Source organism: Mesocricetus auratus, unplaced genomic scaffold (assembly GCF_017639785.1).
Source record: "Mesocricetus auratus isolate SY011 unplaced genomic scaffold, BCM_Maur_2.0 Super-Scaffold_15014, whole genome shotgun sequence".
Lineage (NCBI taxonomy): Eukaryota > Metazoa > Chordata > Mammalia > Rodentia > Cricetidae > Mesocricetus > Mesocricetus auratus.
The window spans coordinates 44,034,278-44,050,486 of record NW_024429186.1 but is presented as its reverse complement, the minus strand read 5'-3'; positions in this window follow the sequence as shown (position 1 = coordinate 44,050,486).

Below are 16,209 nucleotides of genomic sequence, written 5' to 3'. Positions count from 1 at the left end.
ACACTAAGCTACACTGGCAGCAGCTGACATAGCAGTTTAAGATTCATTCATGCAACCAGAAAACAATACAGATGCTCAGGAAAGACAGATCCAGATGGGACAAAGCCTCTAAATGATTACGGTGTGTTTGAAATATACACAGGCTTGTGAGAGAAAAGAGAAAAAGTATAGACATTTAAAAAATGTTTAAAAATAAAGTCCTTGCCGGGCGGTGGTGGCGCACGCCTTTAATCCCAGCACTCGGGAGGCAGAGGCAGGCGGATCTCTGTGAGTTCGAGGCCGGGCTGCAGAACAATACAGAGAAACCCTGTCTCATAAAAACAAAAAAAAAAAAACCAAAACAAAACAAAAAAAATAAAGTCCTTAAAAAGAAATCGAGTAATAAAAAGTATAACAAGCCACATAAATATAGGAAATAAGAGAGTCTGAATTCTGTATGTTGTTGTATTGTCTTTAGATTTTCTGATTGTTAATTAAGAAATGACAGCTGCTAAAACACATTGGATTATGAAAACTGCTGAATTAAACCAGCCTATATATTTTTAAAATGCCTTGACTTCAAAATGGAAGTCAAATGATATGTTACTTTGGGGAAAATGTTATGCTTTTACTTCTACAGGAGCTGAGAGGTTGTAGATTCATTCCAGGTTGATGTGGATCAGGTTTGATCAGGGACAACCCCCTGAAAATCATGACAACAAACATAAAGAAATAATCCTAGAATAACTACAAGACCCATGATGTACATTTTACATGCTCAAACATTAAACAAAAAAAAAAACATCTTTGACTGACTTGTGTACAATGCAGAGTCTATAATCTATACTTGTATTAGTGCAGATATGTATATTACCTTTAAAAGTTTATGTATTTTCAGAGCAAGGGGACTAGACACCAACAAAAATGGATTGTACAGATGACCCAGCATCCAGAACAACTTCAAGGCTGCTGGCTGAGACAATTCAGCCTCACAGAATACTCCAGCCAAGACTTAACCATTATCCTGATTTTCTCAAGGTTCCCCCCAAAGGTGCCAGTGTCAGGCACAGGAAATAGTCTAGAAAAAAAACAACATTCACGTTCCCAAAAGGTGGTTTATGGATGTTTGTTATCATTTGGGAGGTGGTTACAAGTTGTTATTGGTCATAGTTAAAAAAAGAAAAACTAAACAAAATTCAAAGATCTTTTTCTAAAGGAAAAAGGGGAATGTAGAAATGATGATAGAAAAGAGGAGATTGTTGAATCTACTTTTAAACCAAAAACAGCAACTACTAGTCTTAAATATTTTACATTGGTATGGATTTTTGTATATTGATACAAATTTGAGGTTACAGTGTATATATATTTCTACTCTTAATATATTAATTGTGTATTGATGCAAATTTAAGGTTATTTGTTGTTAGAACATATTTTACATATTTTCTACTCTGGTTTAAGGTTCTGCAGCTCATTTAACAATGTAATATAAATTTCTAGAACTTGAAAGTTATTGTTACAAACTAGTTAGGATAATAAAGAAATTCAGGTTAATAGTTGATCATCTATAATAATCAAACTTGTAGTCATATGTTTTCAAGATTAAACAGATGTATTTACGTAGACAGATGGTCTTCAAATACTTCAAAGACTTCAGAACATGACATTTAAGGTGTTTAATAACCTAAGGCTTTTTATGACAATGAGACATAAAAGAGGATAATGTACATTGAAAAAATTCCATATGGAGTATGTTTTCTATATGGCAAAAGCTAGCCATTTGGGGAAAAAAAGAAAAACTGCCCTTGTCTCAACTGCTGACAGTATACTGTTCAAACTGGACCTGCAGGATGCAAAAAAAAAAAAAGCAACTGCCAAACTTTGCCAAGGCAAGGTAGGACCGTCCTTCAAAATTCCTTGCTTCTCAGAAATGTCTGTTAGATATAACAGGACTGTAGTCCAAAGTTTAATACCCCAACATTACAGAACAAGTTTGGGTGACTGTCCAGGAAGTCAGATGTCCTTGCCATTAGGCAATATTTTTCACCCTTGTGAGGTCTTTTATGGAATTAAAGACTATACAATTAGACTTAAAATTTCCTTAGTTTTGATATAAGGTAAATTAGATATATAAAAACTTTAGCCTCACAAATATAAGATAAAAGAGTATTTTCTCTAAATTTGCCAAATACAAATGGACAGGATATTGTAACTAATTGTTACTTGATAAGTATTTCTGTTACATATAATTTTACTATGTTAAAGTTATAACCTTTCTTCTTATTTAGACCAAAAGGGGGAAATCTGTGAAATAATTCTGTACACTGTGAAATATGTTGCTCTCATTGTTAACAAAAAGGCTGATTGACTAATAGCTAGGTAAGATTTTCCAGGCAGACGGAATTCTGGGAACAAGAAGGGTAGGGTCTCAAAAAGTCTTGAGCAGATGCAGAAAGAAGCAAGATGTACATGCCATGTTGGACTAAAGTACTGCCACACGGCAGAGGGTAAATAAGAGACATGGGTTAATTTAAAATGTAAGAGTTAGCTAATAACAAGCCTGAGCTATCAGCCAAGCATTTATAATTAATAATAAGCCTCTGAGTATTTATTTGGGAGTGCTGCTAAGACACAGGGAAACTCCACCTATAAACTACAAAGAAGAATCAGTTGGCAAGTCCCCAAATGTTTCAGGATTCAGTGAATGGAGTTCTTTTACATTCCTGAGGATTGAACGCATAGCTTTGTGCACACTGGGTGTTCTACCACAAAACTATACACCCAGATCCAAATTTTTAAGGAGCACCAAGACCCACAAGAACTAAGTGTGAGAAATAAAACTAAAGTCACAGCCCTGTGTGTCATAAACAGATGGATACACAGTGGAGGTGTCACTGAAATAGCCAGAGAGGCATTAAAGACATTACAAGAAGCAGCAATTTCATTAAAATGATGGCTAGCTTATCAATGGAAAAAAAAGGTGGGGGGAGAGGGCTGAATAACAACAGAATGCTATTTGCAGTTCTAAAAGAAAACCACTGCAAACATAGAATTTCATGTTTAATCCTCCTCCAAACAACTTTAGAAAATCAAGATAAAGTCACTTCCAAACTCAGTAAGTTCAATGGGTTTTTACTAAAGAAAATGATAAAGGAAATTCTTCAGAGGGAAATACCCTCCTCCCAATCTCAGATCAAAAGAAGTAATAATAATAAATACAAGTGCCTAGCTGAAATGTCAAATGTGACAATAATAGTATATAACTTGGTATGAGAGTTCAAATTTCCTTTTACATTATCCAGAGAAGTTGAAATTACCAAGTAATAACAATTTCCAGTGAGATTGACACAGGGAAAAACTAACATTAACAAGTATAACTACAAACCCAGTGGGGAGTGAGATGGAGTAACAATTAGGCCAAAAAATAATAATAAAAAGACAAAAAATAACATAAAGCAGGACAAATAGGAATCAGATGTGGATTAACTAATTAAAGCCAAAGATCCTCAGACTGAAGAGAAAGGAAGGGAAGGAAGAAGGAAAGAAGGAAGGAAGGAAGGAAGGAAGGAAGGAAGGAAGGAAGGAAGGAAGGAAAAAGAATGAAAGAAAGAAAGACAGCCTGCAATCACTCTTTATAAGAGACATAAAAGTAGAGGAATACAGAATACTGGGAGATGAAAGAAAACAAAACTAGAAAAATTTCAATGTGAAATTCCAAAAAGAAAAGGAAGAAATTGGGGGAGCATGGTAGACTTAATGATATCATTCACTGACAACAATACAGAAATAAAATAATAAAAGTTCATTCTGTTCTAATGTTTACAACTTTATAAGATGGATGACCCAAATCAAGCTTTGTGTCTAGGCTTGTCTTTGGCTAGATTTCTTCCTATGAAACCAGAGTCAGTAGAGTCAGTGTATTTCCCAGTAGAGTGGTGGAGCCTGGGATTAATCATCAGGTAGGAAATTTCTGTTTATGGTCAGGGAAAATCAAAGAAGTCACACAAGTAGGGCAACCTTCTCATCCAGAGTGAGTGTAGGAGACAGTAGGGATAGATCATAAATCCTCTGTAAAGGCGTGGCGTAGTGATAGGGATGAGGGCCACCACCTCTCCCACTCATGCTCAACACGCTTTGTATACACTCAAGTTGGTTTCTGCAGAGTAAGTTTTGACTGCCATACCTGAAGAACATGTTTGCTCAGTAACAACCTCCTTTGTTTCTATCATGTAGTGGAGAATACATTTGGTCAAGGACACTGTCCCTAAGCAGTCCAGCTCTGTCAGCCCCTTAAAGATAGCATCCGAGTTGTTATCTAAAGCCCAGGAAATCTAGACTCTTTCACTATTATTGACCAACACATCAATCCAGTTAAATAAAATCAGAAAGGGCCCCTGGGGAGATACTCAGTGATAGAATTCTTAGTAATGGCTAGTCATGTTGTTAGCTTCATAGACCAGTGTTACATTTCTAGAAGTCAATAGTAAAAATATATAATAGAGTTGGGGAGATGGCTCAGTGGGTAAAGCGCTTGATGTACAAGTTTGAGGATCCAAGTTCAGATCTCCAGCACCCATTTAAAACCTGGGTGCAGCAGTATGTGTTTATAATCCCAGCACCAGGATCTGGTGGAGATGGGCAGGTACCAGGATATTGCTGGCTAGCTGGTCCAGCAGAAAGTCAAGCTCCAGGGTCCTATCTCAGATAATAGCAATAGAAGGAAGGCAGTGGACCTTGACTTCTGGCCTTCAAGAAAGACAGACAAAGACAGAAAGAAAAATAGGAAATTTATCTATGAAAATCATATTTTAGTAACTTTTTGTGAGAAGTACAAATATCATGAAAATTAGAACAGCAACCAATTTTAGGAGTTTTTGTTCTACATTGAAGAATTAGTTACTTATAGAGGTATGAAAATACAAATAACCTAATGGCCAAGACCTAAGTCATGCAGCTGACCTTACTGTATGTACCCCTAAATCCCTTTGAGAGCGACAGGACAGATGAGACAGTCTCAGCAGACTCAAACAGACAAACCAACACAATGCTCTAGTGATATAAAATGTTACTCTACAAACCACTGAAAAAGGCTTTGGTAACAGTATCTGGGAACTTTTGTCAGGCATATCCTTTTCTGTTATATTGCTATTCTCTAAGGGAAAATGTAGAGGGTATGTGGTCCTTGTGCACAGATTAGCACTGAAGCCATAAAAGTTAAAAATGTTTTTGCTTGTCTTCCACTCAGAACTCTGGGAAAAGATGTAATTGACAACTTGGTGGTCTTTTGCTATCTGTAGGGCCAGAATTGACAGGAATCCCCCAGATTATTGTGTTTGTTTACCCCACCTTAAATCTTGAGCATTGCTTCTCAGTCCACAAAACCCATCCTCATGAGACACTTGACTTCACCACAGCCTAAGTGACTTCTATGTTATCTTGGGCCAGGCCAATCCTGACGCCCACAACCATTGCGTTTACCTCAGTTATTCTTCCAAGTTCCTTATCTTAAGCATTGTTTCTAAGTCAACAGAACCTATCTTTATGGAAGACGCCATATGTACCTTGTAAGGATTTCAATGTACACATGCCTTATGCTTTGTCGTACAGTCTGAACTGAGTTGTCAACAGCAAACGCTTTTCCAAAATTATGCTGTGCTTAAATATGGCTAAAGCATGCCTTTAATCCCAGCACTTGGGAGGCAGAGGCAGGCGGATCTCTGTGAGTTCGAGGCCGGGCTGGACCAACAGGCTCCAAAACAATACAGAGAAGCCCTGTCTCGTAAAACAAAAAACAATATATATATATGGCTAAAGCAAACCACCTGGTATGAGACTCCAGAAGTTTGAACCAGTGATGACTAGATGACTACCTAAAGTCATACTGAAGAGAGCTTCATTCTTGCCTCTCCTCGGATAGTTCCACTGCTGGCCACAGAGCTTGCAGGGACAGGGATGGACGCCCCCCCCCATAGAAAACCATCAATGTGGAAGTCATCCCAACAACATGCTCCACCCCAGCCCCAGACGCACTCCTGCCAGACCAGCAACACCCCAACTGGTAAAACCAGAGGGCATGGAAGCCACCCACGAACTCTTACCCCATATCCACTTCTGCTGTGCCACACACACCCAGACTGTCCAGGTCAGAGGATGTACCTCCCACACCACACACGCACGCCCCATTGTCATGGTGCACACGCCCTGGCTGTGAAACCAGATTATGTGAAACACCCCTCCAACTCCTCTTACCCCTCCCCAGCACACATTCCCATCACCCCACATTAACCCTACTGGTCAAATCACCCAGCATGCAACAGCTGGAGCACACTGCTGAGGCGAGAGGACCGGACCCAGTGTATGTACATACATGCACCCAGACCCCTGTGTATGCTTCAGCAATGTCTCCCGTGTCAGCTGCTTAGGTCAGAGGGCCCGTGTTTCCTCCCACATTCTCCACCCCAGTTAGAGAATGCCTAACCTCCTCCACCCCTGGCACTGTGCACGCTCTGGCTCCTGAGATCAGAGTACTCGCAACCATCTGTCCCTGACCCATAATCCCACAGCAATTTGAGCACCTAGTTGCTGAAGTCAGAGGATGCATTAACACCCCCAGCCCCCAGTCCCCTGCCCCTAGCCCCCAGTCCTGCCCCAGAGCGTTCCCTCTGACTCATTTTCCCTTGCCTCCAGCCTACATTTACCTACCCAAAGCACCCTGGCTTCCGTGGACAGAGCGCACGTGACCACGCTTCTCATCTGGCACAGCTCTGGATTCACACAACAGACTCCAGCTTCCCAGCTGGGTTCACTTCAGTTACCCTATTCCTGAGTCAGCACCAAAAGTCCCCACAACTGACTTAGAGAGTCATACAAGAGTAAGGACCAAAGCACCTACATAAAAAGCCAGGCACGGCCACGTCAGCCTATCACTCCAACACGGTGGAGGGTAGAGGCAGGAGCATCCCTGAGGTTTACTAGTTGCCAACCTAGCTCCAGAATCAGTGTGGGCACCTGTCTGAGGAGAATAGACAGAGCAGGACGCCCGCCATCATTCTCCGACTTCTTCACCCACGCACGTTAAGTGCATGCATCCACACGCTTGTACACATCCACACCACAGACACCACACACACACTTAGACTCACATATACATGTACACGAAGTAGCAGTAATAATGAAACAAAAAGGAAAATTAAAGTTGAACAAGAGAGAAGGCAGAGTCACATGCAGGCAGTCCATCGGAGGAGCAGCTTTTCAATGGAAACCCTGAAAGCCAGACTGCAATGGGAGAGTGGGTTCTAAGTTCTCAGAGCCCCCAGATGTCACCATTTCAGACTATGAGACCTAGAAAAACTATCATAATTGGAGGAGAAAGAAAACCTGGCCATGATTTTAAAAAAGAAGAAGCTCAAGCAGCTGTGACCGCTAAGTCCCCTCTGCAGAGGACCCTGGAAGTCTTCAGACTGTAGAGAGGGATAAGCACATCCAACAGGCCACCGGCAGAAAGATGCCAGGGCAACTTACAAGCAAATGAAGACTAAGAAAACTAAAAATCAACGACATGATAGGAATTGATACATTTTCAATAATAAGTCATTATCAGTAGACTCAATTTCCCAATCAAAAGACTGCATCAGAAAAGGATTTTTTTTCCTGCCACTAAGACCCATACGTCCCCATCAAAGATAGATACTGCCTTGTTGTGAAAGAATTCCAAGTCAACAAAACTAGGAAAACAAGCAGGCTTCAAGATGTCCTGACAGCTTCAGCTGTAAACATACTACAGCCCTGGGGTACAGGAGGGAAGCCCAACCTAGGAATTGGCTTGATTACACTTGCCCATGGGTGTGTCTATGGGGTATTTTCTTGATTGCTGACTAAGGTGGCTAGGCTTGGCCCACTGTGGGCAGTGGCACCCCCTAAGCATGTAGGCCTAGGTTATACAAAAAAAAAATCTGACTAAGCGTGAGCAGGAAAAAGCCGTCCAGTAAACAACAGCATTCCTCCATGGTCGCAGTTTCAGTTCCTGCCCTGGCGTCCCTCAGTGGTAGACCGTGACCGGGAAGCATAAACTCAAACAAACCCTTCCCCCCCTCAAGACAGTGTTTTCGCAGCAGCAGAAATGAAATTGAACAAAGGTACCGTTTTTTCACACTACATTTCACATGTAAATCATAAAAGCTGAAAGTCGGAGCCTAGTGTTAGTAAGTAGTTGTTAAATCCTGTTTCGTTAAGAGACAGACAGGTGGAAATGTGCATTTCCCAGAAGAGAACAGCGCCTTCATTTCCCACAACCAGAAAAGCACACAATAAGGCATCCTCAAGATTGTTGGGAGAAAAGAGGCAATAATATGAAAAACTCTCAGAGCGGTAGCTGGTCCCCTACCCGCCTCTTAGGAAACGCTAATTGTAATTATCACTAAAAATGTTGACTCTGTCAACTGAAACAAAACATGGGATATTCAATAACTGTGACCTCTAGTGTCTCCAGCCAGAAACAGTGAAGTTCCTAATATTCATGGCTAAGGTTTCCTTCACCACTTCCTATGTACTTAACATATACCTTATTAAAATCCACATAGAACTCTCATGACATACATACTATTGTCTTGGATTTCCAGAAAAAGGAAATGGTTTTACAGAGATTAATTTGCTGTAATACCCTATCAATTCCATCCATGTGGAGAAACTTTCTGTCTTGTATGTGCTGTGCTGTCTCCCTAGCAAAGAGACTGACACATAGAAAGGACTCCATACACACCCAACTGGTGAGGCTGGAAGATGAGCCCCAGGATATCTACTGTCCAAAACTCGATGGTGCACACATTCAAATAAGATCAGCTTTTCTTGCTACAAGTCAAACTCAGAGCTCCATGTATATTGAGCAAGTAGCCAACCACTGAGTGACACTCCTAACCCTAAAGAGAGTATTTTAAACTCTCTTGTGTCTTAGGCTTGAAGAAACAGAACTTGCCCTTAGAGTAAAAAAGCCATGTAAATAACTCAACTAAGGAAAATATCCCAAATCCAATTCCTGTAATATACTTTTTTTTATCAGAGCATGGTAGAGAGAGACTTTTTCCAGCAATTATGGAGTAAAATTCAGAAAGCTGTTTATCAACTTATAGGTGACTAATTATGCCAAAGTTTTACAAGTCCCAGAAACCAGAGTGAGTAATGTTTTGGAATTATTTCCTAATTAGCCTCCAGCTCACAAAGACATCTTCGTGTTTCTATCAATAAGCAACTATTGAGTGGGTGGCAAGGCTCCATGCTCCTGTTTGTTTTGGGGTGGTTACAGATGTGGCTCCTATCTTTCTGTCCTAAAGCAGGTATGTTTTTCTTCAACACCAACCAACTTTTGTTTACCAATTCCACTGAGGCCAGCAAAAGCAAAGACTTCCTCAAAGGACCCTCTGGAAGCAGATTCTTAGTACTGAAAGGAGATCTAAAGTCAATGCCCTGGGGGATTCTCCACACAGGCCTTGGTTGCTCTCTCCCACCTTCCTTTGCAGGTGGGAGACAGTCATCTTTGCCTGTTCAAGGGTTCTCTCTTCTACAAGTGTGATATGCCTTTAATTCTGGAAGCCACAGACAGTAGCTCTGCCTGCTGGCATTAGAGAGAATAAACCAACCTGTCATCCCCATGGCAATCCTCATGGACTTGAAGACAGCTGACATGTCCTCCCTAACTCCTGTCAACTCCGGCTTCTATAAGGCTAAACATATCCAGTTTCTGCTAGCTGTCCTCACATGACAGGGCATCAGGTTTCTGCACTCCTCCCACACCCCTCTGCCTAAGTCAGGTTGGTCAAATCTCCAAGTGACCAGAGCAGGACAGACAGAACAGGGCTCGGGGTACCATATAGGTACAGGAAGTGGAGTTTCAAACTTCCGATGTGTGCTTTTGAGGGGAATCTACATCCCTTTCATAATACTTCCTTATCTTTCAGCCAACTACAAGACTTTGGAGATAGTTTTTCCCCACTAAGACTCCCTGGAGACACTCCTGCTCTGAAACTTTAATTCCACAGATACACTGTATAATGCCCATATAATGCACATGCCTGTGCGTTATGTACACAAGGAATGCTAAAAAGCTTATTCTTTATACAGTGAAGATTTTAAAAGGAATACATTTTAATATTAAATTAGAATTTGAACTCAACTTTGAAACCAACTAATATTTTGTAGCTGTTAGGCAGGTTTTTATGTAACCTGATGACATAACTGCTCCATGGTATGGCTAAGAGGGAGGTTTTTGTTGTAGATGTGTGGGAGAGAGAAAAGCCAGAGACTGAGTCCAGAGCAGAGAGAGAAGAAAGTGAACTGAATGTGGCCATACATGACCAGGGGAGGAGAGAAGGAGGGAGTCAGAGAAAGAGAGTGAATATAAGAATAGCAGGGTTATAAGGAGAATGAGTAGGTGGGGGGCAGGGAGTCCATGAGCTGGAGGGAGTTTGGAGGAGGGGAGGAGGGCTAGGATGCCATCATGGACTTTGAAATGTATAACAAGTACCTGAAATACTGAGGGAGCCTGGAGGCCTGGATGGGCTTTGATATGCTAATAGCACCATAGGTGACCTTCTGCCAAGGGTTAGGAAGATGACTCCTTTGGGAAGAGGAAAACCAGTTTCATAAGTTCCTGAGGAATGCTGGCTTTTTTTCTACCAGAAATCCCCCTGTAGTCCATGTTGAGCCCATTTCTGAATATTTGGACTGCCTTTTGGGAAACTGGAGTCTGCTTGGGACCTAACCATTTTAATAGAACGTATTTACTTAAATGTAATATAGATAATTAGTATGCAAATGTCCAAACCATATAGCAACATGCTATGGTCTTGATTCCATTACAAATCATTTAAAATGTATTTTTCCAACAAAGTGTGACAATAGAAAACTAAGTTAACTTCTTAAAAATGACTTTCAGTATCTTTATTGCTGAGGGGCAACTTAAACCAGTATTTTTCATTGTCAGGCATAGTTTCATAGGTTGAGCTTTTGCAAAATTTCATTATGAAAGATTTAAACTAATTTTGTTTGAAAATGGCAATCGTTCATGGGAAAAAAATTCCAATTTCTTCAAATTGTGAAGTATTTGGGATGTCTGTTTTTTTACATGGAGAGAAATCCCAAATACACTCAATCACTGAAATGGAAAGGAATAAGATTTTGTCTGGCAATCTTGACCTTTCAAGTGTTACCAAATTGTACCACAGTGGGCTGGTTCCCTCCACATCATTAATCAATAAAATTCCTCACAAACTGGCCAATCTGATGGAAGCATTTTCTGAAGTTCTCTGTTCCCAGATGGCCTTGACTTGAATCAAGTGGGCAAAAAGCTAATTAGCGTGTTCTGCATTCATGGATTAATTGTGCATGAATTACTTTATGCTTCTCCTGGAATGTCCTTATCTCTTTCAATTTTAAAGGATAACTTGACTGCTTTTGAAAGACCCCAAATTTATAGAAATAAAATATAAGCTTAAACAGGGAGGGCACCCCACTAGAGAACTTGGGAAGTGAACAAAGGACCCCATCCCAGGAACTGGCCAAACCACAGAATGGAATGTATGGTTTAGCAACCTTAATTGCAGAAGGGCTGTAAACCCACAAAAGGCCAATTCCGGGCTGCTGACCACCTGTGAAGAACTGACCAGGGCATCAGAGATGGGCAAACAAGATTCGTGGGAAACAAGGAGATGATAACCACCATTTACTTAGGGAGAGATGATTAACTCATACCAAGATTTGAGGAATTTACAACGTGTAGGTCAGGAAGACATCTACTTCCCCTGGTCAGTAGTCACGTAACCGCCCACCCCATCACAAGATAGGGACCCCTCCCAGGACCCCTCTCAAAGGCTTGTGGTTTTTGTCTTTAAAAGCTGATTGTAACTGAACCTCGGGGCCAATCGGTCTAAAAGCTGACCGAGAGGCCCATCTGCAGATGCCTAATTAAAGCCTCTTGCGTGTTGCATCAGTTGGCACATGGACTATTGATTCTTGGGGTGATGAATCCAGCTTGGGGACCCCTCCTCAATTCGGGGTACCCCAATGCCATGTCAGCCGCGCAGCCTGTGTCCGAGACCGTGCGGAGGGTGTCAGGGATTGACAACACAGAGACTCATTCAACGATGTAAAGAAAACTTTAAGCAGGCCCCAAAAAGGTTCAAGAAAACTTCCTAAGAAAGGCTCCCTCCAGAGAAGCTTCTGCTCTCTCCTCTACCCTGGCTGGTTCTGCTCTGACACCAAAAACTGATCTGGGCGTGTCAGAAGAGGCGGTTAGTCTTTGGACAAGGTCGAGGTCAGGGCGGTTTCCGTGGGCAGGCCTTTTCCAGGAACTTATTGCCCCGGGCATTGTACTGTTTTTAGTAAACATGTTTTTAGTAAACATTGTCTTACAGCTGCTTACTCCCAGGCCGAAGGGGAAGTGGGTCTCTGCTCAAGGTCTGGTGTCCCCACACCCCAACACTTGTAATAGTTGTAGTAGGCAGTTGCTTACCTAAAATACATCACCTCATGTTCTCAAGGTTTTGGTGTTATTTTGATTGGTTTGCCTTGGTAAGTCATTTGGCACTTCTTTTTTTCTTATTCTTTGAGAATGTCACATGTGAATATATTGCATTTTGATCAAATCTATCATCTATTCCCTCCCCTCCAGCTCCACCACTTTTCCCTCCCAACTTCCTAAACTCTTTTTTAACTGATTCAACTGTAGGCAGAGTTTCTTTGTGTCTCAGCAGCCACTTCCAAAATAATCAGAATCTAAAGATTAATTATGAAATGCTTGACTGATAGCTCAGGCTTGTTAGTAGCTAGCTCTTATAACTTAAGTTAACCTGTTTCTATTAATGTACATTTTTCCACGTTGCTCATGGCTTTACCTGTTTTTCTCCCTCTGTGTCTCCTGGCATCTCCCTTCTTCTTCCCAGAATTCTCCTAGTCTGTTCATTTGCCCAATCTCTTCCTGCCCAGCTATAGGCCAGTCAGCTCTTTATTAACCAATGAGAGTAATATATTTTTACAGTGTACAAAGATCTTTCCACATCATTGAGCCTACTTCTCGCTGCCAGTATGTGCATGGGTGTAGGGCCATCCAGCTGGAGTTCCTAGGGGCCACATCCCTGAAGAAACTGATTTTCCCTCCCTAATTACCATCGATTGGTCACTACCTAGGCATGAGACTTTATGAGTCTCCCCACCCCCATTCATTTTTGGATATCTTGACCTTGTACATGAGGTCGCAGCCACTATGAGTTCATACATAAAACAACCCTGTCATGTCCAGAAACTACTCTTTCACAAGTCTTCCACAACTTCTCACTCTTACATTCTTTCCACTCTCACTTCCAAAATGACCCCTGAGCCCTAGAAGGAGAAGATGAATGAGATGTCCTATTCTAGTAGGGCTGAACAATCTCTTATTCTTTGCACTTCACCAGTTATGAATCTCTACATTAACTGACACCTACTGCAAAAAGAAGTTTCTCTAGTGAAGGTTGAGAGCTACACTAATCTATGGGTATTATAAAAGGAAGCTTTTTCTTTGTGAGAAGCCTTCCCGCCAGCCTGGTTCTAGAGCCGCCATCAGTCCCAAATAAACACACAGGAGGCTGTATTAATTATGAAGCTGTTGGCCTTGCTTGTTTCTTACTGGCTAGCTCTGACTTAAGTAATTACCCTATAATTGTTAATCTAAGTATGTCTCTTACCGGGCTTCCTACCCCATGGCATTACATCTCGACTCCCTGTGTTTCTCCTTCCCAGAGTCCTCCTGGACTCCTAGTCCCACCTATCTAGATTCCTATTGGCTCAACAGTGCTTTATTGACAAATGCACAGGACTTCTCCCGAACAGGGTATAAAGATAATGTTTAGGTCAGTGGTTCTCAACCTGTGAGTCATAACCCCTTTGGGGTCAAATGACCCTTTCACAGGGGTCACATATCAGATATCCTGCATATCAGATTTTTACATTACAATTCATAATAGTAGCAAAATTACAGTTATAAAGTAACAATGAAAATAATTTTAGGTTTGCGGTCACTACAACATGAGGAACTGTTTGAAAGGGTCACAGCATTAGGAAGGTTGAGAAACACTGATTTAGGCAGTGGTTTAATTCTTAGTAGTAGGTTCTCCCCTAGGGCCTACAACTTAATCCACCATGGATTCTTGGCCCAGTTATCAGTACCATGCATGAGCTCTGTTTTGTGGAACAGACCTTAAATTCAATTAGAAAGTTGTTAGTTTCTTCTATAACATTCATGCCACTGTTGCAACTATGGCCATATCATGCCAGGTAAGTTGCTACTACAGTTCACGGGGTTCACAGCTGGGTAAGACATTGATTTCTTCCAAGTCGTATGCATAGTACCTTCTGAAACTAGCCAGTAGGAATGAAACATCCAGGTCAGTATCAACTTAAATTTTCCATGTCACATGACTCTAGTATGTGGCATCTTCAACAAAAGGGTCTTAGCCTGGTGTGGTAACATACACCTTTAATCTTAGCACCTAGGAGGAAGGATCTTGATCTCCATGAATTTAAGGTCATCCTGGTTTACAAAGCAAGTTCCAAGCCAATCAGTCACACACGGTGAGATCTTGTCTCAAAAAGGGGGTGGGGATGTCTTACCATCAAGTTTTTGAGGAAAACCAAGAGCAATAGCAATAGTCTGTATTATTTTGAGTGTCTGTGGAAACCCATTTACAAACAGCTTGAAGGAAGGTAATCTATACCTAACAATGAGCTTTTGTTTGTAGCCTATTGTACCTGGGAAAGGAATTAACACTCTATAAATCCATTTAACCACTGTTTATATATATATTTGTACAGATTTTTGGAGCCTAGGAAAATGAGATTTTTGTCCATTCTGCCCCCCTCCTAAAACTTTAATAATGTTTATTGTTTGCTTTGAAATTAGTAGCCGTAACTGTGTTCTTGGGTTGCTAGTTGGTCAGTCCAGTATTGCACTGCCTAATTCAAAAGTCATAGCTTCTACTGGCAAGTATTGTTACCTTCATTTGTGTAGCAATTTCCTTCACCATAAAACCTTCCATCCCTCAGGGAAGCCTCTGAAGACTCAGGATGCTCTTACATGTGATTGAACATTCCACTGTGCAGGGAAGCTCACCAAGACTCAAGAAGTCCAAAAGAGAGGTTCATTAAAACCTAGGAAGTCAACATCTCAGAAGCCTCAGGCAGTCCCTGAAACTGCCCCTATATGCAAGGACCAGAATTATGTAAGTAGTGTTTACTGCTGAGAAGGCTTGGGACCAGTCAAGTTGCCTAGAAGAGGCCCACCCTGTCTGAGCTGCCTAGAAGAGACACTCTCTGACCTGATGAGTTGCCTACAAATCCTAACAGTGAGCTCTAGGATTCCAGCTTTCATGAGCCATCACTCATGCTGGCATGGGCTTTCAGGTATGCAGCAGTCTCTGAGTCATGACCGCTCCTGTAAGTGACCTGTCACCCATATACTTGGAAGTAATCCAGATCAACTCATTGGTCCACCAAGTTGGAATCTGGTGGTACCCTGACTTTAGTCTATCATCAGTCCTCTATCTGGGGTAAGTTGAAATTTGTTCACATTTACCCAGGAATAGTGGCATACAACTGACTTTATGCAGCTCCAACTATGCCATGCCTTTATGGTTGGCCCAATGAACCATTACCTTCACATTTCAGAGCTCTGTGAAAAGATTCTGATCAGAGCCTAGGCATGCAGCTCAATGGTAGAGCACTGGCTTCTAAGTCATGTGAAATAAAAAAATAACTGAGAAATATGAGGCCAGTGCAGAATAGACACTTTCAAGTCTGGCATGGTAGCACACACCTGTAATTCCACAATTCTGAAAACATAGGCCAGGAAATCTCTAGTTTGGGAGAAATCATAAGAACATGTCTTTTACAAAATAACTAGATAAATAAAAATAAGTCTATTAACTATCTTAACAAAGTGGCCTTTGACACGAAGCTGCCTTCCCTATCTTTGCTGATGAGTAGGTAGGGCTTAGGAAGACAGAACATATATTTGCTGGGGTTCAATGGCATCCTTTTTTAATTCATTATAGCATCTCATGGAAAAATATCAAAGACATTAACTCTTAATGATCATTTTAAATTACATGTATCTCTTCCATCTTCACGGATTGGAAATTGGAGCACACATCATGTTACTTTGTCATTTATCACTATTCTATTAAGTCTCTTCTCATTCATGATACTTTG